Source organism: Dermacentor andersoni, chromosome 7 (assembly GCF_023375885.2).
Source record: "Dermacentor andersoni chromosome 7, qqDerAnde1_hic_scaffold, whole genome shotgun sequence".
Taxonomy (NCBI): Eukaryota; Metazoa; Arthropoda; class Arachnida; order Ixodida; family Ixodidae; genus Dermacentor; species Dermacentor andersoni.
The window spans coordinates 19,110,692-19,133,637 of NC_092820.1; the positions used below are offsets into that span (position 1 = coordinate 19,110,692).

The window sequence follows — 22,946 nt, forward strand, 5'->3', positions numbered from 1 at the left end:
CGTTGACAGTGTGGGCAAATTTTGGCACAAATAAATTCGCTGTTGAAGCAGTTCAGCTGAAATGCGATAGTGCGAAATAAGGCGAGAATGTCGGTAAGAGTTGAAGTACGTAGGTCGTCTGTCCGACGCCAGCGCCCGGCAGCTGTCAGGCGAGCGCACGTACAAGCGAGATACCTGGTCACCCTGGTCAATCGTTACAGGGTGATTCGGGTCTTAATTAGTGGACGCGTCACATTAAATACACCACATTAAATACAGTGCAAACTATGGTGTCATTCTTCGACGGCTGGTACTGATTCTCGCGCAATGAGGATGGGAACAAATTGTCTCACGAGCCGACTGTCACCTTCCACGAACTGCCAACATTACTTGCCCTCCGTAGTTGCTTAGTTTTTATTGGGTTCGGCTGCTAATCATGAGGTTGCGGGATTGAATCCCAGCCACGACAGCCGTATTTGGATGGGTGTGACATGCGAAAATACCCGTGTACTCAGGGTTAGGCATGCGTTAAAGAATCCTAAGTAGTCCAAATTATTCTGGAATCACTCACTACGGCGTGCCTCATAAGAAGATCGTGGTTTTGGCACGTAAAACCCCATAATTTATTATGTAGCATTCGTTAAGGATGTCCTTGGCAGTCGCACAACTCTTGAATATAAATAAGTGTCAAGAGTTGTACGGGAGCTCTTTGAGTATGTGGGTAGCCTTTATGGTGTTCGATACCTGCTAGTCTCCATTGTAGCTTTATTACAAAGGCGGAACGACAACGTGGTAGACAATCTTGAGAACAGACAAAACCCGCATACGTTATTGCACAATAAATTTAAATAGCGGTCTTCCTTCACGCCCGTGGATAATCGTGACTGGAGACTACCTTGAGAACTAACTACGAGTACTCTATATGTCATACACAAGGGTGTACCTGGCTTGGTGGCCAGTAAATGTGATGTAATATTGCGAGCAGCTTCGGTCATAGCATGCTAACGGACGACGATGCAGATACAGTTTGCTCAATTCTTGTGTCGTGACTTTTTCGTTAAGGTGGAAACTCAACATACCCATGTTGACATGAATGCACTTAAACACTTGCCTGGCCATCGTAACCCACTACGTTTGACGGAACACGTAAAATAACGTGGAAATGCACCTTCATTTCATTCAACGAAAATGAAATTCCCAATCAATGTTATAGGAGCATCGTGAGGACAGAAATTACAGCTCCCTTTTTCTTTATCATTCCCAATAAATGCATGTTTTTCAGCGCCCGCTACAGACAGAGGCTTTCTCGCCACTCGCCATTGCCAGACGTTTCCACTTTTAAAACGAGCAGAAACGCGCGCTCGTAAAGTTCACCTGCCAGCATACGCCGCCCGCACATGTTGCGTGGTACCGTTCACCAACGTTAGAGTAAATTGTGTGGAGCGGTGTTTGTCAGGTGCATTTCCACGTTATTCTACTTGTTCAGTGAAACGTAGTGGGTTACGATGGCCAGGTAAGTGTTTAAGTGTATTCGTGTCGCTTCTCTGCAGAATGAGCGTGCAGTCCGACGATACGACAAGCAATTAACACGCAAAGCTTTCTTCGGCCCGCAAAGAAACGATGTTTTGTGCACGGGCATGATCTTGACCCCCGTACGATGGATTTTCTGCTACATTGCTTTGAACGCTAAATCTCGAAACGCCTACAGAATCGACTTGTGATCATTTGAACAAACAGTTATACTGACAGGCAACGAAAACGAATTTCATGCCTCTTACAACGAAATACTCATGATATCTTTTTTTTAACTGTCATGGCATCACAATATTTTTTTGTTCGACTGCCCACACAGCCCCACAGCCCACAGCCGAGGAAGCAGACAAACTACGAACGCAGCAAGCCGGAGCAACAAGACCTATTGCGGGAAACATGTCACATTATAGAAAACCGAGACTTCCACCTTTGCCAGTGGACGACACGAAGATCATCTATAGACCTAAGGCGGGATTACAACTCTCCAAATAGACATTGGTGGCAGTGACGAATGCCATCGGCCGAGCTAGCAAGTTGCCCGAAAAAAACTTTTAAGACAACACTCGGATTCAACTGCAATATGCCGAGAATATAATAATCCCAAGTACACCAAACAAAGACATAGCGTATGACATGATCCTCACCATTACCAGCATCCAGCTTGGAGGGTCCATTTACGAAGTTAAAGCACATGTAAGGACACCAGAGGGCAACAGCAAAGGCGTAATCTACAACATCCCGCCAGGCACGAGCGAAGAACTACTACAGGGGCTACGAGTACCCGTAAGATACACGGTTCTCGCAGCAAGCATGCTGGGAAGTTCGTCAACAGCACTCATTTACCTCGATGGACCGCACGTCCCATGCAACATCGTATATAACTACGGTGACTACCGCTGCAAACCATACAGGAAATCTGTGCAATACTGCAGAACCTGCCGAGAACTAGGGCACCGGCAAGATATGTGCCCGAAACCGCTTATCAACTTCTGCTCCATGTGCGAGATGGAAAATCAACCGGAAGAACATGATTGCCAACCCAGTTGTAAAATCCGTCAACAACCCCATAACACAGCAGGGAAGGGGTGCCGGCATAAACTGAAACCAAATCCACTACCGTACAAGATCATACTGCAATGGGAAACAAGCTCCAAGAGCAGCAACGCAGATGGAACTCAAATTCAGACTCAGACTTCCCGGCACTATCCGTATTAAGCAGTACCTCACTACACAGTCTACACAGATCCAGAAGTGACTCCATATCAACAAGTGGTCAAGCAAGCGATGGACCCCGGTCAAGATCATGATCTGGATCCCTTACACGCAACCCACGAAAGCGAGTCACGTATGCAGACGCTGCAGGAAGAAACACACGAGCACAAGAACCCACGGAAACCGAACGAGACCTGGGAGCACAACTCCAAAATCAGCAAGCCCTCATTGACAAGCTCATACAAAGGTGCAAAGAACAAAACACCGGCAATCAAGCCTCGAACCCTCAAGGAATGCCAAGCATCCAACCGCCCCTTACGGAAGGAAAAATCAAGGAAATGGTAACAATGGAGGTGCGGGATCAGATACAGGAGGCCATGGCCATTTTTGCAAAGAAGATAACACAACACCTTAAGCAACACATCACCGCTCAGCTAGCCCCTATACATGCTACCCTCGAAGACCTCAGCAGCTTCATGTCCTATGCCAAGCATAACCACGTAACGAAAGCCACAGTAGAAAAGCAACTCAACAGCCCTGACATGGCTTGCAAGAAAGCACGTAAAGACCTCCACAATGCAGCCACACCGGGATGCATAGCCCGGGGCGAAGAGAACGATAGCGAACAAGATGGCGAGTAATACCAAAAAGAGATCACCACAACTCCCAATGAAGCTGTGGCAGTAGAAGTGTCGCTCTATGCGAACGAAAAGAACAAACCTCCAAGAACTGACCAAACTGGAACAACCAGATATCATCGCTATCGAAGAAACTTATCACCCCAATCTGCGCATACAGGGATATGATACACACACCGGATCTCAGAGAACAGCCATCCTGACGAAGAAAAATGTCACCACGCAAGATCACACAATTCAGAGAACAACCGTGGAACAAACCCTACTGGAAGTGCTACCTGAGAAGAAGACGCACCAAAGACCATACGTGCTATGCTTATATAGCCCACCCAAAGATCCGTTATCCGACTTTGTAAACTTCATCATGCAAGCCAGAAGACTATCTAAAGGCCATAAACTCGTAATAATGGGAGATTTTAATGCCCCCCATACACCATGGCGTTACCAGAGCACGACCAAGAAAGGAGCGTGAGTGCACAATTCAGCGCAACAGAATCACCTCACCCTCAGTAACGATCCTAAAATAATGACTCGAATAGGCAACAGTGTGTCCAGGGATAGAAATCCCAACCTCACCTTTACAATAGGAATATCCAAGGCGGAATGGACCCGAATGGAAGAAAATCTCGGCAGCGACCACCACATCCTTCAGCTTGAAATCCTGCACCATAAGAAGCCGAGCAGAACCGGAACGGCAAAACTGACGGATTGGATGGATACGCTGGCCGTAGGCTCTCACCTTCTACATCTTTGGGATGCCAGAAGAGGACTACTGAGGCGGTGGAAAAAGATGAAACTTCACCGCAAACTGCAGAGACGGATCGCTCACATAAAAAAGCAAGCAGAAGAATATGGAGATCAACTCAGCAGGCAGAACTGGCATAAGCTGTGCGACCAACTTCAAGGCACACTCAGCATGAAGAAGACCTGGCATATACTGCGAGCCCTTTTAGCTACCACTAGAACCAAGACCCAGTAAAGACATGGCCTCAAGAAAATCATTAACTCCCATCCAGAAACTGAGAAACTGAAACTGAAAAATAGTCAAACGTAAACTTGTCGGAGACAATGCCCCTAAGGTTACCGATTTCCGAACGTGCAGAGAGGAACCAAATCTCACCCTCGACAGCCCTTTCACGCTTCCTAAATTCCACGCCGCGCTTGCCAAATTCACCCATAACACATCGCCAGGAAATGACAAGGTGACCAACAAGATCCTACGACACCTCCCAGATAAGGCCGTAAATGGATTCCTCGACTACATGAATAACTGCTGGGAAAAAGGTGTGCTGCCGGCCGAATGGAAGCACGCAGAAGTCATTATGATCCCAAAACACAAGCCACTACAAATCAGCAACCTACGGCCCATCGCCCTTACTTCCTGCGCCGGAAAGCTTCTCGAACACATGCTTCACGATCACCTCACCACATACCTGGAAGACTCAGGACTGATGCCCGACACGATGTTTGGTTCCGAGAGCTCCTCTCAGCACAACATATACTACTACAGCTCAACGAAAACCTCTTGGACCACCTAGAACGCCAGAAAAAGTACTGCATATTAACAAGAGATGTAAAAGGAGCCTTCGATAATGCGAAGCATGAAGTAATCCGCCAAAATCTTCAACACACAAACTGCGGCATCCGGACCAACCAATACGTGCACGACTTTCTCAAAGATTGCACGGCTACGGTGGGTATCGGCAATATACGACGCGACAAATTCGAAATTGCCCAACAAAGCAACTAAACAAGGGTCAGTCATTTCACCTTCGCTGTTCAATCTCGCCATGATTAAGCTCCCACAACAACTCGATGGCATCGAAGATTTAAGCCATGCAATTTACGTCGATGATATAACGTTATGGACAAAAGCGTCCACAACCGGCCAACAGAAAACTACCCTCCAAGAGGAAATCGATCAGAAATAACAGTACCTCTCAAAATGTGGTCTGCAGTGCGCCCCCGAAAAATCAGAGCTACCTATACTCAAGGCAAGGACCCGGGCAACACCACTAGGCTACGTCGCTCCAGATCACAACGTCAGACTCAATGGAATCGATATCCCTCAAGTTGGCTCCATCCGCGTCCTTGGTCTCACAATACATAAAGACGGTTCTGGCGCAGCTACACTTGTGACGCTTCAGAAGACCCTAACGCAATTAACCCATCTCATTCGGCGCGTAACCGCCCAAAGAAAAAGTCCTAAAGAGCAAGAAACCGTTTAATAATCCAAGCACTCCTTATAAGCCGGATCACATATGGCAACCCCGTATCTACTCCTCAAGAAAGATGAAATTGAAAAACTCAACATCATCCTCAGAAAAGCAATCAAGAGCGGACTAGGACTCCCCAGTACGACCTCAACTACGAAACTCCTCAAACTTGGCCTCCATAATACCTGGGAAGAAATGAGCGAAGCGCACAAAGCCAGCCAGCTGGAATGCCTTAAGCTGGCTAAAACACGCGGAGCAGTACTTCGCAAACTCGCGTATAGCGAAAACTTCCTAGCAGACTCAGAGGCGAAAGCCCGATTGCCGCCACTTCTTTGTGACTCTCTATCAGTTGCTCCAATACCTCGCAACATGCATGCCGCATACCACAAAGACAGAATGGATGGATGGATGGATGGATGGATGGATGGATGGATGGATGGATGGATGGATGGATGGATGGACGGACGGACGGACGGACGGACGGACGGACGGACGGACGGACGGACGGACGGACGGACGGACGGACGGACGGACAGACGGACGGACGGACGGACGGACGGATGGATGGATGGATGGATGGATGGATGGATGGATGGATGGATGGATGGATACAACGTTATTGTACGTCCGGCAAGGTTTAACGCGACCCGGGCTCAGGTCTCCCACGGGGGAACGTCAAGGCCCTGCCTCAACGCCGCCTCATGGGCTTGCTGGACTGCCCACGTCTGGTTTCCGAGGTCTGAGCTACGCAGAGCGGCGGCCCACCTCGACAACCGGGTCTCCGGAGTAACTGCCATCCCTCCTATAACTACATTGCACTCCCACAGCATGTTTTTGAGTGTTGCTGGTCCTTCCTGGCGCAATTTGCACGTGTCGTCCTGATACTTATCTGGGAAGATACGTTTCAGACGGAATGGATTAGAGAAGGTGTTCGTCTGTAGTTGTCGCCAGGTGACGGCCTGCCTCCTGTTCAATTTGGGACTCGGCGGTGGGTATATACTTCTGGCGTTCAAATATGCGCTGGTTATGTCGTTGTATCTGGTGTACCTTAAAGCCCCTCAATTTTCCAAAAGTAGCGCCATTCTTAGATCTTTCCGCCACCCCGCTCACCCAGGCGCTTCCTCCTCCACTTCTCCTGTCGCCCCATCCTCCTCCGCTCCCCGATTGGCCAATCGGTGTCACGTGAAAGCAGGCGCCGCGCTTTTGTATATTTTTTTCTTTCCGACGCAGAGCAGGCGCCGCGCTTTTGTATATCTTTTCTTTCCAGCGCGCTGCGACCCCCATTCTTGGGCCTGCGCGACGAAAGTACGGCAGGCGATTTGAAGGAGCGCGGTAGTGTTATACAATCTGTTAGGGCCTAGTGCTTAATTGCGATGCCGTGCTGCTGCGCGTACGGTTGCCACAACAGACCCAGTGTCGGCAAAAAGCTTTTTGCTTTACCATCCGCCGCGCGCAACGCAAAACGAAGAAAAGTGTGGGTTCACAAGATCGGGCGGGCTGACTTCGAGCAAGTGGCAAAGAACGCGCGGCTTTGTGGAGAAAATGCCACGGCTCCTCCAACCTCTTCTTTTGACGCCCGTGTCAAAACGGGCCCGTGTCCAGTGCATTGGGGGCGCGTTAAAGAACCCCAGCTGGAAAAAAAATTAATCCGGAGCCCCCATTATGGCGTGCCTTATGAGATCGTGGTGTTGGAATGTAAAACCCAAGAATCAACTTTTTTTCTCTCTTGCGCGCCTTGACTGTTCCAGTTAACGCAACACTGCTTCCTTGTGAAAACTTACAACGCAAAAGAATACAGACGCACGTAGTATACACAGATAAAATTAGCACTTCAACAAAAGTGTTGCTGGTGCCAATGAGGGGAGGGGGATAATTATTTTCTGAACCTCTTTCCAGTTGTCCCATCAAGTTCCTTCTTTTTTTTTTCTATCAAATTCTAACCATTTGCACTGTAATAAATAAATAACGATTTCATATGCTGGTACGTTGTTCAAATTATCTATACCGCCTATGTGTGAAAACGTTGCTCATGGCCACCACAACCTGTGCATGAGCTACGTACATCTGTAAAAGGCGCGGAACAGAAACGGCCCTGCTGCCAGGCATTGCTGACCGCAGACAGTCGCAATCTCTCACGCCACGGCCGAACAAAAGTATCCTGCAGGTACGTAAATTAACCTACGAAACCACGTGCACATACTTTCACGCTGTCAAAACCTGAAACTCTGGTAATTACTCGCGTGTCTGAGCACACCGCGTGCTTGTGTCGTGTTTCAGCAACACGAACTTTCAACGTGCGCGCGCTTTACGCCTTAAATACGCCTTGAATATTGGTGCTTTTCTCTATTTCTTCCGCAAATCCGACACGACATTCTTAAGGCCAGTTACCGACTGACAAAGCAAGATCTAGATTGAAAAAACTGCTCCGCAGGACTCGAACGAACTTTTCCGCGGATTTCCTCCCGTAGCGTGTTAGCCGTCGTCTGCTACGGCAGGCCCACCACCGGCGGCGCCACCGTCGAGGCCGCGCCGAGCGGAGGAGGAGGGAAGTGAATGGCGCTACTTTGGGAGATTGAGGGGCTTTAGTGTACCTGTCCCGTTCTGCTCGAGAAGCGTTCGCCATCGTGCGAGAGGCGTTGCCCTGTTCGGCGCGGCGGGTCATGTCTCGCGCCGTCCGCTACGCCGTCTCGTTTAGGTTCGGGAGCACGTCGCCTTCCATGGTGACGTGCGCGGGGAACCATATGATCCTCGAGCTCGTGGTTTTGGATCTGCTCGCTTTGGCCAGAATGGACAGGGCTTCCTTGGAAATTCGACCTTTGGCAACATTCTTTACTACCGTTTCGAGTCACTTTGTACGACTTCGCATTCCTGTTCTGTGAGCGCCAGCGCAATCGCTACTTCCTCCGCTATTTCCGAGTGTTTGGTCTATACACTGCATGTGGTTCTGATTTTTCACTCAGCGTCTATGGCTACGGCGGTGTATTTTTGGCCGTTCGCATATTCGGCTGCGTCGACAAAGCGCGCGTTTCTCTCCCTGCCGAATGAATGGAGCAGAGCCTCGGCTTTTGTCTTTCTTATACCTCGGTTGTGATCGGGGGGCACGTTTCTTGGTATGGTTGCCACCGTAATGGTCTCTCTGATTTTGTTGCGGATTTGAATTTCTGGCCGTGCTGGTTGTGGTACGTTATGCCGAGCGTGTTCATAATGTACCTTCCCGTCGTGGTAGTCGACAGGCGTTCGAGCTGCGAGATGCGTTGTGCTTCGGCTATTTCTTCTAGGCTGTTGTATGTGCCCAGCTGAGCCAGGAGCTCGGTGCTCGTCGATTCCGAGAGGCCCAGAGCTATCTTGTACGTTTTCCTTATGAGCGTGTTGATCTTGTTCTTTTCCGCGACGTACCAGTTGTGGTAGGCGGCTACGTAGGCGATGTGGCTGACAACGAATGAGTGGATCAGTCGAATGACGTTTATTCCTTCATGCCCACGTGTCTATTGGTTATTGTCTTTATGAGTCTCGTGGCGCTGGTGACTTTGCTTTCGACCTTCCTCACGGTTTCACCGCTAGCTCCGTTGGCGTCAATGATCATTCCGAGGATTTTGATCTTGTTTACTTTGGTGATTGCGTTTCCGTCTTTGGTGTACAGGCCGATTTCTTCGTACTCCCGGGGTCCTGTGTAGCTCTTTGGTGGCATGCCTCTGCACGTGGGCCGGTAAAGGAGTAGTTCGGACTTGCTCGGGGAGCATTCGAGGCTCGTTCCTTGAAGGTACTCTTCGACTTTGCGAATGACCGTTTGTAGTGCGTGTTCAATTTGCCCGTCACTGCCGCGGTCCGCTCAAATCGTTATATCGTCTGCGTATATAGCGTGGTAGATTACTTCGATTTCCCGTAGTTTGCTGGGAAGGCCTTGCATGACTAAGTTGAAAAGGAGCGGAGATATAACTGAGCCCTGGGGGGTACTTGCACTTCCCTGGGTTCGTTCTTCGGACTCGAGGTCGCCAAGCGTCAGGTTGGCTTTGCGATCGTTCAGAAAGTCCCTCACGTAGTTGTAGGCCCTTTCCCCCAGGTTCAGATTTGACACTTCTTTAAGGATCGAGTCGTGAGCGACGTTGCCGAAGGCTTTCTGCAGGTCTAGCCCTAGGATGGCTCTGGTGTTTCTTGTCTTGTCGTCAAGGATCTGGTTCTTTAGTTGTAACATGACGTCCTGCGTGGACAGGCGGGATCGAAAGCCTATATATCATGGTGGGGGGTAGGCTTCCGTCTCTTCTAGATGGCTGTTGATACGGTTCAGGAAGGCGTGTTCCAAGACCTTACCCACGCACGACGTGAGAGAGATTGGGCGTAGGTTCTCCAAACTCAACGGCTTTCCGTGCTTTGGTATGAGGAAAGCCTTGGACCTCTTCCACAGCTCCGGAATGCGGCCTTCTCTCCAGCACTTGTTCATATAGACCGTGAGTTTGGTGACATATTTGTCGTCCAGGTTTTTGATCCCTTTGTTGTTAACCCTGTCCGGTCCTGGGGCTGACTTGTCGTTGAGTCCTTGGAGTGCCGTTCTGATTTCCGCCTCACTGAAGTCTAACTTGGGACTAGGAGTGCAAGTCTACCGGCCATGCTCGACCGTCAGTCGTTGCGGGAGGTACTTGTCGCAGACTTTCATGACGATTTGCTTCTCGCTCGCCGCCCCTTTTTCTTTGTGCAGAAGTCTCTGCATGTCGGCTCTTTGCTTGGATTTGCATTGGGTTTCGCCCAGCAGGTGTCTCAGCAGTCGCCACGTACTTCCGTTGTGGAGTTGGCCATCCGCGGCGTTGCAGACTTCGTCCCACCGTTGCTTGCTCAAGGTTTTGCAGTGCTCTTCGATTTGTTTGTTTAAGTCGGCTATCTTCTTTTTCTCAGCTTTCGATTGAGCTGCTGGCCTCGCCATCGTGTTTGTATGGATTTCTTGGCTTCCCAGAGGTGGGCGAGGCGACTGTCCATCTTCTCCGTCAGAAAATCAGGAGTGATGCTTTGCGTGGCCTCCCCGACATCTCTGGTGAAGTCCGTGATCCATCTTTCAATGTCACCGATTGGCTCGTCATCTTGCCTGATATCCCGGTGCTTGCGGAACTTCTCCCAGTCTGTCCATTTGAAGCTTTTGACTGGGAGGGTGGTTCCCGCTCGGGGGATCGTGATGTCGATGATCATGTGGTCGCTACCTAGGTCTTCTAGGGTGTTTCTCCAGGTTGCCCTCACGATGTTTTTGATCATTGTTAAGTGCGGTTTGGTATGTAATGCAACCGAATTGCCCATACGCGTTGGGGTGCTGGAACCCGTGATATGCGTGTATTCCAAGTCTTGCGAGTCCTGCTATAACTGTTTGCCCTTGGTTGCGATGTGGCCGTATCCCCAGGCATGGCACGGCGCGTTGAAGTCCCCACCCACTATTAGCGGGTTCAGGCCGGCGACTTCGGCTGCCTTCTTGAGCAGGAAGGGAAAACGCTGCCGTCTTTTGGATGGGCTACTGTATATGTTCAGTATAAAGATGCTATTCTTTTGCGTTCTATTAGGAATAATTTATATCATCATATGCTCGGCCTGCGGGCCTTTAATCTCATGTTCTTGAGTACTAGGCCCTTTCTGATTAGTGTGGCGATGCCCCTATCTTTTTGGAATTTAGGGACGAGGGCGCGGTAGCCCGGGATGTTGGCCGATGCGCCCACGGTTTCTTGTAGCATTATCACATCGGGTTTGGCTTGGATGTTTCTTACATATTGTTGTAGGACAGGTTTTTCCCGGCTATACCTCTGCAGTTCCACTGCCAGACCAATAGCACTTTATCGTGTCTGGCCATCCTGGAGTCTTCGATAAGGAGCTGTTGAGAAACTGGAGCGGTGCGCGGGGGGTGGTGCCACCATGGGAACGTCTGAGATTACGGGATTTACATTATGAGTTCCCGTGTTTGGCTGTGGTGATTGCGACAGGGACGGTGCCCACATCGCACATTGTTCGAGCTTGGCCACCCTGGTTGTGAGGCCGGATATGGCGGAAGACAGATTGCCGATTGCACTTTGTAGTTCGGTAAGCTTAGCTTTTATTTACGATCTCGCCTGTTCGGCGCGGCTGGTCTCTTGGCTTTGTACGGCTCACTTTCTCGCGGGTGGGGTTCATTTGTCCTGTTCCTCGCCATTGTTGCTCGCAGCAGGAGTGCTGACGGGAGTGGGTCTAGGGGGTTGCGCGGGAGGCGCGACCTTTCTCAGTTGGCACGTTACAGCGCTTAGCAAGAAATACTCAAAGAACCCCAACACGACATATACAGGTGCGGCAAAATACCCAGGTAGAAGAGCATACGCAATTACCGTGACCAACAAACAAGGGAAGGAGCTAATCGCTGCCACCATACCGGCCAGAAATCCAGAAACGGCGGAGGAAGTGGCCATCGTTCTCGGCATTGCCACATGCAAAGACACAGCTATCATCTTGAGCAACTCCCAAACGGCTTGTAGAAACCTACGAAAAGGCCAAATTTCTGCCACAGCAGTGAAGATTCTGAAATAAATAACAAGACGGCAAGAACTACCCGAAACTTACGTCGCATGAACCCAAGGCCACGAACACCTGGAAGGCAACGAAGCAGCACATGCTGTCGCCCGAGAACATACCAGCCGGGATTTCCTGCCGCACGTTCCCCGGAAAGCGACGAGGGTGGAGGACATCCCCATCGACTACGCCGTAATATTGCAACATTACCGACTCGAAAGAAGACAATATCTTCTACCACATCCAAAATTAAGCAAGGAAGAAGCCATCGCCCTCCGCACACTACAAACAAATACGTATGTACATGGAATTATCATGCACCGAATGCACCCCACCAAATTGTCATACCTATGGCGGTATTGTGATGTGCCAGACACGCTCCTACACATGGTGTTGGTGTAGCCACACCGCGAGAAAAACAGTCAGGATGATGCCTCAGAACCGCTACAAGCGATATAAGAAACGTGGTAGGCAATGTTAAAGGCACAGAGCCTGGAAGATCAGCGAAGTGTGGTGGACCGGGACCGGGCTGCGGCATTAGTCAATGGCTTTCTTGACTAAAAGAGCCGCCCACCTAGGGGGAAGAAAGAACACTTTCTCGCTGTTTTTTACAATAAACGTTCGTTCCTCCTCCTCCTCCTCCTCCTCCTCCTCCTCCACTGGAAGTCTTCCTTCGTCACACAGATGCCGCTAAGCACCAGGAACCACCGATGAACAGCCAAGTATTGAATGAATGGATTTCTACTGAAGCTTCGCTACAATGCATATCCCGTGGAGGAAGTGGAAGAAGTCTAGATAGCAAATAAGAATTTCAGCAACATGCTAAATTCACCTCAGATTATTAGGTACCGTTCTGCGGCCGGTGCTTCCCTAATGGGAACAGAAACTTGCCGCCTGAATTTAAAGCACGTGAACTGGATGGGGGAGCGTTGGTTGCCCGAGTAGTATATTCGATGGGACTTGTCGAAAGATGGCCATCTATCAAAGTTGGCTTGCTGCGGTTTCGACTGTAGGAGAGGTATCCATGTGACAGGGATGCTTGTACTTCACAAGCACATATATCCTGCAAGACAATTCTGCAAAATTTATTGAATATTATTAGGCGGGGTTCTGCTGAACCTGTCCCCACCATTACTCCTCAAGTTTAAAGAACACGAGCTTGCTGTCCATACCTAAAGCAGAGTGGATGAGGACGTTGAAAAACTATATGGTGCGCTTTGCTCTAACTTGCCAAAAGCAGAACATCTAACGAACTTGGTTTGCTGCGCTGGCGAAGATTGGAGACGTATCGATATGACAGGGATGCTTGTATATGAAAAGACCAGACAACTTTCACAATAATTCTGCAAAATTTAACGCTGTTAGTAGCCGTTCGGCAGAAGCATCCACCACACTGCAACCAAATGTAAGGAACAGGAGCTTGCTGTCCACATTTAAAGTAGACCGGGTGGGGGCTTGGCAAACTACGCGGTGTATTTGTTGCGACTTAGTGAAAGGTAAACATCCAGTGAACATCGCTTGCTGCTCTGTCAAAAATTGGACACGTCTCAATGTAACAGGGACGCTTGCATTTCACATGTGCTGACGTCCTTCAAAATAATCCTGCAAAATTTAACGGAAATTGCTAAGTACCGTTCTGCTGTAGCGGCCACCGCCGCTGCTGCCCAAATCTACGTCTACGGCGCAACGAGCTTCCCACACTTACCCTGCCTACACTGTTTTTCGCCTTTGACGCTCACATTGCTAGCGCATTGAAAAGTCGTACATTTAACGCAGAGGCGGATCATTCATTCTGATAGCTAAATAATAAACAGCTATACGAAGTAAGGTGAGAAGTTATATCAGTCATATAAACTGCTGTAAAGATTCGCTTACTGACAAAATTAAGAAGCATGGTGCCCCACGAAGAGAAGCAAACATCAACTCAGTAAGGTATGCGACCGGGCTAGTTAGTGTTGGTCTATGATGTGTGAAAGCGCGAACTTAGACAAAGGAAAGCAAAGCGAAAGACGCCACAAGCGAAAGCAAGCGGTGACTCTCAACTGATTTTATTTTCAAAAAGAGTCCACATATGTACACGGGTGCACATCCGTAATTTTGCCCGCTCTTTGAGGAGGACAGGTGTCGAGCGTTTTCCGTCTTGTCAATGGTATCAGCAAGCGCCAAAGTAAAATCGCACACGCGCACTCTTTTTGAAAATTGAGATCAGTAAGCGCTTGTCTTCGTTTGTCGCCTCTTTCTCCGCCCTTTGTATACGGTCACGCGGTCACACGTCGTGAAGATTTAATGTTTGTCGCTCGATGACCACGGCCTCTAGCTGTCAGAACGCTGACGTCATGGAGCGGCCGAGCAGCGAGGTAATTGCCGTTCGTACTGCTTCTTTCTTTCCACGCCATGCGCAACCACGGCCAGAGTAAACGAAGCGAAAGATGCAAATCTCCATTTTCCCCATAAGCCCCTTCCTCTCTCACTCACTGTAGGCCAACATCTTACGCACGCGAGATCAAGCCACCATTCTTCGCGGCTCACCCTCGCAACTACGGCATGCAGCGCTCGGCAGCGATAGTATCGTACTTCGGCTTTATATGGAACCTCACGGCGACGCCGCAGACAGCAGCGATGGCGGCGGAAGCGCATCGGGTTGTCCATATAATTGCTCGTTTAAAACCTCGTTTCATCGACGTTGCCAACTGGCATAGGACACCACAAAAACAACGAAGCTACTGAATCGGGTTATCGCAACCTTCGGGAGTTCGGCAGCAAGGTCGATCCCAATAGTTCGCGAAGCTCCGGGCGAAAAGCGGTTCAGAACAACTTGTCACCAACATCAGGTCATGGGAGCAATGATTGAAGCGCGACTATGTTTGGAGGGAATAAACATTGGGAAAGAAAAAAAAAGCGTTTTCCAATTAAAGCTAGATGAAGAGTCATTCAACAAAAATAAAATTCATTATTAATTTTATATATGCGTGACGAGTAAACAAAAGACAACTTGTAAGACAACAGACAACTCGCTGCTATCGCTTGCGAAGCAATGTAGCTCTTGAAGTATTGAGAAAGGCGCGCTCGTTAAGAGGAACTTTCGCTCGGGTGCTCTTATCTAAATACATGTAAAATGAGAATTCGTTCTTCTCGGTAGCCACTGCACCAAATTTGACGAGGTTTGTTGCATTTAAAAGGGGAACATTAAATATATTACCTGTTTGTTCCGAATATTTTATTTAAGTTGTCATTTTTTCATTCAAGATTGGCGAAAATCGCGAATTTTCAGAGAACAAAACCATCAGGTTTATAACTGTGTCTTTCGTCAAAGAAAAATGATAGCACAATTCTGTGCATCGCATCTAACAGTGCATCTAAAGCGTACAAAATGGACATATTACGCATGAAGCTCAAAAATATTTAGTAATATGAAAATACAGCTTTTGCAGAACCCTTTTACACAACGTAAGGAATTCACGTAAGATAAAAATTTACATGTCGAATTTGTTCGCTTTGAATGATCTAACGGATGCCTTTTACAGAACCCCGAGATCTGTTCTTGATGCAGATATTAATTTGCAAACTACGTGCTTCTATTTTTTCACACTTTCGAATTTTTGAAAATGTTTTAAACAAAATTGACGCCCTAAATAGAAGATCCGCTTCCAAATGTACTATAATTTACCTTCCTCTCTCAAGAGCAACAAATTTCAATAAAATGAGTCCAGCAGTTATTTTAGAAAAGTGTTTCTGCGTTTTACATGTATTTGAATAGGCCGCGTCGGAGTTGGTGCCGAGCTAAAGCTTCCTCTTAAGTTCATCTGTTACAACCTAACACATTTCGCTCTTTTGCTTGTCGACGTTTATCAGAATTTGGTGGCGTGGGCAGCTTCATCGTTTCTCAACCCGTTCAGTTGAAAGTAGTAAGTTGCGACCCCCAGATAATTGCTTACTCAAGTTGTTTTCGTGCGTCTGCACAGGCCAACGGGCTTGGTGTCCGACAATAGAACTAGCACTCTACACCTAAAGCTTTCGTCGGCCTCCAAAGAAAGTATGTTCGGTTCAGGGAAGCGATTTCAACACCCGCACGGCTGACCTTTTCTCGCATCGCTTTCTGCGCTGAAAGCTGGAAATGCTATCAAGTCGAATGTTGGGGTATTTAAATACACAGCTCTGAAGGCAGACCCCGAAAACAACTTTAGCGCCTTGGCGCACAAAATAACTTCACTTCTGTTTTTAACAGATATCGCGTCACACTGTTTTTTCTTTCACCGGAAGTGTTGCCTACGCGTACAGATGGCGCTAAGCACCATGAACCGGGTTCGAGTGTTTCGTGGGATTTTGTGGCGGATAAACGTGTTTATCAGGGGCTTCATGGCAGCAAGGAAATCATAGCTTTCTTGTGCATGCATTGAGCTTGCTTTTGTTTTTGATTTGCAGATTTTTTAGCCTTTAAATAATAATTTTGTAGTTTTCTCTGTTTTTTCCTGTGCGCTGGTATGTTTCCGGTAAATATGGTTTTGCAGGATAGTCAGAGCGTCCTTTCTCGCCACGTGCTTCAACACGTGCAACCGTGTGGGACGTTAAGTCTTTACAAATACCTTTAAACATTAGCTTTGAAGTGGCAAGGCTAATAGCTATTAGTGTTTTTACTGTGTGTGCTTTGGTATCAGGAGTACTGCATTGGTAGGAAAGTGAGTGTTGCCGCCTGGCTGAACAAAAGCGAACCTTAAGCCTGTACGGCACTGATTGCTTTTAAAACGTTGTTGACAATTGCTTTGCGGAATTTTAAGGATTTAGACTCTGTGGGTATCGCTTTTTACTAGAAGGCACGTGCTCTGAAAGCTTCGGTATTTGCATTAGAACAAGCCGTGCAACACATGCCAAGAAAGCCGGAAAAGCGTGCAGAGTGCGGAGGGTCCCTCAAGACAGACGAGAAGATGGATGAGAATGGAGGCTTTCAGGATGAGCTTGTCAAACAGGTCGAAGAGTTTAAAAATGACCTGAATATGGAGCATGATGCACGGAAGGTGGTGAAGAAATGATTTGAAGCAGCCGAACAAAAATTGAACAGGGCCGCCATTGTGAACAACAATTGTCGTGACAATGGAACGATGTCTCTCGAGGTGACAGGAAACGGAGTGTCAGCAAAGCACGTACAATGCGTGCCACCTAGGGAAGGGGTAGCTGGAAAGAGCGGCACCAACCTTGAGGCTGCAAAACAAAAAAATCAGCAGCACAGTGGTCAAGTCCTTGCAGTCCCCTTGTCAAGTCCGCCTCACGCGGAGAAGGGCAAAGTTAAGCAGGGAGAGGTAGAAGAGAGTGAAATGGGGATTATCGACGGTGACTCAAACATGGCTAGGTGTTCAGAAGCAATTTCGGAGAGGGTGAAAGGCAATAAAAGAGTGGCGGCATAGACATTTCCAGGCCGGACACTGGGTTCTGTGATGGAGCGAGCAAAAGCAAAGCTCTCGGAAAATACCCACGTGCGCATCCTTGGCAAAGTAGCAGGTAGGCTAAATTACGTCCTAAACAGTAAAGGGACATGACTAGCTCCGCGCTTGGCGAAGGGGGGTAGACGACTTGCGGGACGTGTCCCCTCACGTGCACATCGTGGCTTGCACCGTGCCGGAGGTGCCTGCACGGGACAGTCTCGTACAAAGAGCCGTAGTGGCTGTTAATGGGGCGATATGGAAAAGGAGCCGAGAGAAACGTTCCCATGTTGTCGAATTAAACAGGGAAGTGAGACGGTATGGTGGTTTTGAATGAGATGGGATCCACTTTAATTATAGGCTTGCATGAGAAGTCGGCTGGCTACTTTCTATTCGTGCTGTTACATTATTAGGCGGGAGGGGGGCACGGGCACTGAGAAGGCCAGAGTAGGTAGTAATGAAGAAGGCCCATCGGAGAACCTCTTAATAGCATCGCCGTGAAAAGCAGAAAATGGAGGAATACAGGAAAAGGAGCTCGCCATGCAATAGGCTACATAAACATTCAAGGCAGCTGAAGAAAGGAAAAGTGGTCAGAGATTGAGTAACAGTTGAATAGAGAACAGATGGGAGCGTATGCGGTTACAGAAAAGCACCCTAAAGACACGCAAGAGTCTCAGTGATTGTGAATTATGTTTGGGAAGGGTGCAACAGAACTAAGTGCAAAGAGAGGGAGGAGGAGTCCGAGTGCTCATCTATCAGGGAGCCAAAAGAAAAATGTCAAGAACGTCTTTCTTTATCAGGTACAATGAGGGGAAAGAAAACTTGGCGGGGAGTAACGTATCTGTTGACCGGAAATAATTGCACAGAGAAGAATCAAGAGTTAGTGGATGTCCATGTGCTCATATTAAGGGCTCCGGGAACGATGCTGAAATTATCCTACTAGGTGACGTGAATGCTCACATACCGGATATAGATGCCTATACTGATAACAACAAAAAGTCAATGCTAGATCTTTGTGGGCAACATAACCTCCTTATCGTGAATACAGAGCTTAAGTGTGAAGGGCAGATCACGTGGATGTAGGAAACCGGGAATCACCTTTCGATGACAGAAGAAATTCATGATAAGTTGAGAGAAATGGTCATTGACGAGGAGGGGTATAGCCGCATAAGAAGTGACCATAAAGGAATAATTGTGAAGTTGGGAAAGAGAGCAAGGATTTCAAAATGGCCAGTCCAAATTAGAACGTTGAACAAATAACAAATATGGTCACAAGAGTCGAGAATGAACTTCCCGAATGGCCAACGAAAAAGTGGGAATATAGATAGCTTCTAAGTGTATTAACGAAATAAATGCGGAAAGAGAAACAACATGGTCGTTGGAAACGAAAAAAGAAACCGAAAAGCTGGTGGGACAGGGAGCTACGAGAAGTGATCGCAAAACGACAGGAAGCATCCCGAGAGCACAGGCAGGCAAAGAAGGCGCAGTTACCGTAGGATGAAGCGACCAGTAAATGAGAAATATACCGGGAGAAAAATTCTTTCTTCCAGATACTGGTGAAAGCAAAAATAAAAGATGAAACTGGAAGTTGGTTCTAAGAAATACGTGAGAAAAAGAAGCCCTCACCTAGATTAATTTGGAACCACATGAAATTAGTAGCCAGGAAATCAGCAACAATACAACAACATATCCTAGACGAAGATGGAAACAAACTGGAAGCGGAAGCGCAATTAAATTACACCCGAAAGATAACAGCCGAATCTTTCCAAGGCATTGACGTGGTTGTTTAAAAAAAGCCGAAAAGAAAATTTTCAAGCATAGAGCCAAAGGGCTGGACGAGGTTCCCGTTAGGCTGAATAATGAACTAGGAAAAAAAAAGCAAAAAAACTCTGGTGAAAACAGTGGAAAAAACGTTAAAAGATAGACGAATACCAGACAGTTGGCGACAAAGTATAATGAATTTAATTTATCAAGGTTAGATGGAAAAATAATTCGCTCGTGTAGACCGTTCACCATTACATAGGTAATATACAGGCTAGTAATGCAGGCAATTAAATTAAAGCTGCATGCATGGGCAAAGAGTAACGGAATTTCGGGAGAACTTCAGAATGGCTTCAGAATAGGTAGGTGTTTCGATTATAACTCGTTTGTTCTTAGTCGGTGTATCGAAATATCAAAAGTGGAAAGAAGTCCAATATATGTGGCCTTTTGAGACATTACAGGAGCGTATGACAACGTAGACCGCAACATTCTGTGGGATATTCTGGTAGGGGAAAGCTTAGGTGACGGATATGTACATCTTTTGAGAGAGATTTACCTGGAAAATACTGTTCGTGTTGCTTGGGAAGGGATGAGGAGCGAGGAGAAAGTTGATATCAAGAAGGGAGTGAGGCAAGGGTGGCCTTTATGCCCAATGCTGTTATGATGTACATGATGAGAATGGAGGAAGTAAGATCGGGTTTAATCTCTCATACAAACAGGTGGGTACAGTAGTAGAGCAGCAGCTTCCAGGTTTATTTTATGCGGACGACATTGCGTTGGTAGCTAACAAGCAAAGTGATTTATGACGTCTGGCTAATATCTGTGGACAGGAAGGCGAGAATTCAGGTTTGAAATTTAGCGTTATAAAATCAGGTGTTATGGTATTCAATGAAAACAGTGAACAGACAGTGGCAATACAGGGCCAGGAAATACCTTGGGTGAATGAATATAAATACCTTGGTATATGGATAAACGAAGGCAATACATATGTGGAAGCACAGGAAAAAACAATAACAGTAAAGGGGAAGAGAAATGCAGCCATAATGAAACACAGAGCACTGTGGGGATACATAGGTTCGAAGTGTTCCGGAGTATGTTGAAATGTGCAATGGTTCCAGGACTGACTTTTGGAAATGCGGCTGTTTGCTTTAAATCATGGGTACAATCAGGAATCGATGGCAACCAAAGGTCAGTGGGACGCCTCGCATTGGGCGCTCACGGGGAGACTACAAATGAAGCTGTGCAGGGTGGTATGGTTTGGACAAGTTTTGAAGTGAGGGAAGCTCAAATTAAAATGGATGCGTTCCATCCACACACAACTGTCTGTTCGACCATGCACAAGAAGCGTTGTCGGGCTTGCGTTGTTGGAGTTGTTTATTCAATTCCCCTATCATGCGGGGAGAGTTATATAGGCCAAACTGGTCGCTGCCTTGACGAACGGCTAAAAAGATATGATTACAATGTGCACCATGCTTTACAGTGACACTTCGGAATTCACTGTCGCGACTGTTGGTGTAAGCCGAATTTTTATCGGTGTGAAGTGCTAGAAAAAGCACCGATCACAACTTACGCGGGAGATCATTGAAGCTGATCTCATAGCAAGGGCTGGCTGCACGTGCGTTAGCGCGCCATCTTTGTGCCTAGTTTCACAGGGAGCAAGATTTCTTGATCAGTTTAACCTTGCACGACAGAATCGGGCGTTCTGCAACTCGTGATGGTGTAGCCTTCTATCGGTGTTGCGTTTTCTGAAGTCTTGCGACGATATGTCCTGATGCTTTCTTGTGGGTATATATTTCGTGCAACTTGCCAATAAACCAGTTGGAAGTAAGCGCTCCTTTCCTTTATCTGGCCGGCTCGGCTTGTTTCTTCCTTTGTATGCTGCGCTGTACCAGTTTTAGGACGCTAAAAGGCCTCATGAAATCGTAGAAGCGAGTTGTCCATAATTAATACCAACCCAAAATATTATACTGAAATCTAATATACGTCAGCTTTCATAAAGTACACCACCTTAACCAGAGCCACATGTGAAAAAAATGAAAATTCAGAAGAAAGAAAACAGTCAAAAAAGCAAAGTTCACAGGAAGGTTCAGGATCGCGAAGAGGGATAGAAAAGGGCTACTGGCCGATTTTCCTCGTGGATGGGTTTATCCAGAGGTAACATTGACATAAAGTCAATACCAAAGAGATGGGTTGCTTCCGCAGAGGAGCGTTAAAGGTCCATGCACTCGGCATTGTCTCAACCCGCAGGGCCCCTTTTCTCGCACACGGCTAAGACGCACATGCCTTCGAAAGCGATTTCCTTGTGTGCTCGCGCCTATAGTGTCGCAGTATTGAAAGGCCAGCTGTCGCAAAACCCATGCGGGCCAATATACCTGTGGTATAGCGCTGTATCTTTAAAAAAATCCAAGCAGGGCAAATTAGCAACTGAATTCCAGTCAAGCGCCTCTACAACAAAGCGAGCTGTACAACGAATGGTTTCGGAAGCCCTGACCACTTCGCTAACCAAGGCTTTCTGTATTTGTAAACAAGAAGTGATTTTAATTGGTATAGTAACAAAAGAGTTATATAAGAGCACCGTTACCTGACTACCGAGCCGTACTTCTTCGCCCAATGTACACAGTCCCGAAAGTAAAATCGACGATCAAGCGACAGCAGATGTCCGACAAGTGGGAGACCAGGTGGGCCGGGTGGCAGGCGCCCTCTTCTACATTGCAGATATGTAATGAAAACGTATGCCAGCAGTGCCACAGTCGTCACAAGAAGTGGAGGCTTGCTGAGAAGTGCCAGCAGTGATTCCTGCGTAAAAGATAAACAAACCTGCTTTTTTATGTTTTACAGGTTGCAGTGGCAGTGGGCAATACAATTCGAGGTGTGTAGTGCACAAGTTATTCAAAAGAGGAGTTTTCTTGTTGTCTTTATTCAGCAGAACTGAGATTCTTCAACTACGGCGGAATATAAAACATTACGCTGGGGAAAGAGCGACTTCTTTAGGAGGGAAAGCTCAGCATCTGTTTCCTTTAGTAAAAAGCTTCTGCTGGGCTAATTAATGTAGATTGCTGGACGGATATCAGTATTCGTATTGTGCTATTGGCTTTCCTTTGCTTTATAAATCGTTAGTTCATTCATCTGTGTTATGACCCAAATGAAAATTGTCTTTGCTGCACTGCTTCGCCACTATCCATATACAATGGAAACTTCACACACAGGGGTTGCAGAATGGTTTAGGCGCTTTTTGTGCTTTGCGAGATGTCACCAATTTCCTGGTAAAAATTAAACCATCACCCTTTGCTAGGGCGTGTTTCATAGCCGTAGCGTCGCTTTGGGCCGTTTGACCCCCGAAACCAACACAGAAGGGCCAATTTATTTCTTCAAACTGTTAGTTTTTTCGCCAGTTATGGTACCCATTTTTCTGCCCTCGCTACACAGCGATTGCCTGTATGTGAGTTGGAACGCCCGATGTTGAAAGTCATATGACGTCACCAGCGCCTATAAGTTGCGGTGGACTTACTTCGGCTGCAGCAAAATGTGAAAGCGGCCGTCACTAACCATCAGATTATTTACTGCTATTGCAGAGTTATATGTATACGTCTCGCATTGTGCGCTGGTAAGGTTTCTAGTTGGCATTTAAGCATAGCTTGTGAGTGACGCAATACACAATAAGAAAAATGGTTGAGAATAAAGTTGTG

At 47.4% G+C, this 22,946-nt stretch overlaps 1 long non-coding RNA gene across 1 annotated transcript in view; it reads right to left on the minus strand.

Annotated features, from left to right (window-relative positions):
- LOC129385984 (uncharacterized) overlaps positions 1 to 22,006 on the minus strand; it is an 85,046-nt gene extending 63,040 nt beyond the window's left edge. Inside the window, exon 1 of the long non-coding RNA XR_011895912.1 lies at positions 21,842 to 22,006. This is a non-coding gene — a long non-coding RNA (uncharacterized lncRNA). The remainder of the gene's footprint in view (positions 1 to 21,841) is intronic.
- Positions 22,007 to 22,946: the final 940 nt, after the last annotated feature.